Below are 3,414 nucleotides of genomic sequence, written 5' to 3' on the forward strand. Positions count from 1 at the left end.
CGTTTGCTGATTTCCTGAAGCCACCGGTCGGCGGTGAGCCCAGGTGTGAGGGCCCGTTCATCGCTGCTCGCAGCTTTAATTATTAGGGCCCGAGCACCGATGGTGTGAGGACCCTATTGAATCTGCTCCGTTTATTATTATTATTAGGGCCCGAGCACCGATGGTGTGAGGACCCTATTGGATCTGCTTCGTTTATTATTATTATTATTAGGGCCCGAGCACTACAGTGCGAGGACCCTATTGGAATTGCTCCGTTTATTCTTCTTCTTCTTCTTCTTCTTCTTCTTCTCCAAAGTGAAAAGTCTTTTTGAGGGCCTAAACATGCCCGAAAACTCACGAAACTTTGCACACGCATCAGACCTGGCGAAAATTTACATCTGATATGGTTTTCAAAAGTGGGTGTGGCAAAATGGCTCGATAGCGCCACCTATAAAATTTCAACGGAGTGCCCCTCGAGCTACGTTTCATGTACATGTACTAAACTCGGTACACATATGTAACACACCAATACCTACAAAAAAGTCTCCTGGTGCAACATCCGAAACCCAACAGGAAGTCCGTTATATTGAATTTCCTGTACGATTTTTGTGCAGTTTTTGCCATTTTCAGGCCTCATACTTTAACGAACTCCTCCTACAGTTTTTATCCGATCATCTTCAAATTTGCTGAGTGTCATCATAAGGCCTTTACGATGTTAAATTGCGAAGCTTTAGAGTTTTCGTCGAAGGGCGTGTCCGTGGCGGCCGGACAAACTTTGATGTTTCGCCATGAAAAAGGAAGTTGCTATAACTCAGGCATACGATGTCCGATCTGCCTCAAACTTCACATGTTTGATGACAGTCCGGTCCTGAACACACGTCAGTGCCCATATTCAGTTATAGTCATAGCGCCACCTGCTGACAACAGGAAATGACATGTTTAACACTGTTACGGACTCCTAGAAACATATTGAAAAGCGTTAACAAGTCTTAAATAGGCTAGCAACATGCTACAAAAATGCTAAAACATGCTAGCAACACTTAGCTAAGAGCTAAAGCATGCTATTAATACAAATACAAAAGGAAATTGCTGTAACTCATGTATATAATGTTGAATCTGACCCAAACTTAATATTCAACATGCTACAAAAATAATAAAGCATGCTAGCAACACTTAGCTGATATGCTAAAGCATGCTAATAATACAATGAAACAGGAAGTTACTCTAACTCAGGCATACAATGTCCAATCAGCCCCAAACTTAACATGTTTGATAAGAATCCTGGCCTAAACACACGCCAATGCCCGTATTCAGTTATAGTCATAGCGCCACCAGCTGGTAACAGGAAGCCACATGCTTAATACTGTTGTGGATGCCTAGCAACATTTTAAAAAAAAATTCAACAACTGTTAAACAGGGTAGCAACATGCTAGAAACATGGTATAACATGTTAGCAACATTTAGCTAAGTGCTAAAGCATACTCTTAATGCAATGAAACAGGAAGTTACTCTAACTCAGGCATGCAATGTCCAATCAGCCCCAAACTTCACATGTTTGATAACAGTCCTGGCCTGAAGATATCTACATGCCAATATTCAGTTATAGTTATAGCGCCACCTACTGTCAACAGGAAGTGACATGTTTAACACTGTGACACACTATTAGCAACACACTAAAAAAGCCATTGAGTGCTAAACTAGTTTAAAACGTACTCAAACATGCTAGCAACACTTACTTAGTGCTAAAGCATGTTGTTAAAGACATAAAACAGGAAGTTACTGTAACTCAGGCATGCAATGTCCAATCAGCCCCAAACTTCACGTTTGATAAGAGTCCTGGCCTGAAGATATATACATGCCCATATTCAGTTATAGTCACAGCGCCACCTGCTGACAACAGGAAGTGACGTTTAATGGTGTTACGGACTCCTAGCAACATAATAAAAAGCGTCAGCAAGTTTTAAATAGGCTAGCATCATGCTAGAATCATGTTAAAACATGCTAGCAACACTTAGCTGAGAGCTAAAGCATGATATTAATACAAAGAAAAATAAGTGTAACTCATGCATACAATGTCCAATCTGACCCAAGCTTAATATGTTTGATAAGAGTCCTGGTCTGAACACAAGCCCATGCCCATATTCAGTTATAGTGATAGTGCCACCTGCTGGCAACAGGAAGTCACATGTTTAATACTGTTGTGGATGCCAAGCAACATTTTAAAAATATCAACAAGTGTTAAATAGGGTAGCAACATGCTAGAAACATGGTAGCAACATTTAGCTAAGTGCTAAAGCATACTCTTAATGCAATGAAACAGGAAGTTACTGTAACTCAGGCATGCAATGTCCAATCAGCCCCAAACTTAATATGTTTGATAAGAGTCTTGGCCTGAATACATTTACATTACAATATTCAGTTATAGTCATAGCGCCACCAGCTGGCAACAGCAAATTACTTGTTTTACACTAACTTAAGCATGCAATGTACAATTTGCACCAAACTTGACATGTTTGCCAATAGTCCTGGCCTGAAGACATCTAAAAGCCAATATTTTGTAATAGCGCCACCTGTTGGCAGCAGGATATGTCATGACTTACACTCAAGCATGCCATGTTCAAGCTTCACCAAACTTCATATGTTTGATAAAAGCACTGGCCTGAACACATCTGCATGCCAATATTCAGTTATAGGCATAGCGCCACCAGCTGGCAGAAGGAAGATTGGCACATATCAATGACTTTGACATATTCCTCCTACATTTTCTGTGTTAATAGCATAGTGCCCACCATTCGCCACCGATCGGCGGTGAGCCCGAGTGCGAGGGCCCTACCATCGCTGCTTGCAGCTTTAATTAGGGCCCGAGCACCGATGGTGTGAGGACCCTATTGGATCTGCTCCGTTTATTATTATTATTATTATTATTATTATTATTATTATTATTATTCTCCAAAATGAATCGCATTTTAGAGGGTCTAAACATGCCCGAAAACTCATGAAACTTCGCACACACATCAGACCTGGCGAAAATTTACGTCTGATATGGGTTGCAGAAGTGGGTGTGGCAAAATGGCTCGACAGCGCCACCTTTACACGTTCCGCGGTGTGCGCATTCAGCTGTGATTCACATACATGCACGAAAATCGGTACACACATGTAACACACCAATACCTACAAAAAAGCCTCTTGGAGCTAAATTTGACACCCAACAGGAAGTCGGTTATTTTTAATTTTCTCAACAAATTTTGTGTCATTTTTGCCATTTTCAGGCCTCATATCTGAACGAACTCCTCCTAGAGATTTATTCGGATAAACGCCAAATTTGCTGAGTCTAATCTAAAGCCCTTTGTGACGTTAAATTGTGAAGATCTAGAGTTTTCATCGGAGGGCGTGTCCGTGGCGGCCTGGTAAATTTCGATGTTTCGCCATGAAAAA

The sequence above is a fragment of the Garra rufa genome, chromosome 3, assembly GCF_049309525.1.
Source record: "Garra rufa chromosome 3, GarRuf1.0, whole genome shotgun sequence".
In the NCBI taxonomy this organism is placed as follows: Eukaryota; Metazoa; Chordata; class Actinopteri; order Cypriniformes; family Cyprinidae; genus Garra; species Garra rufa.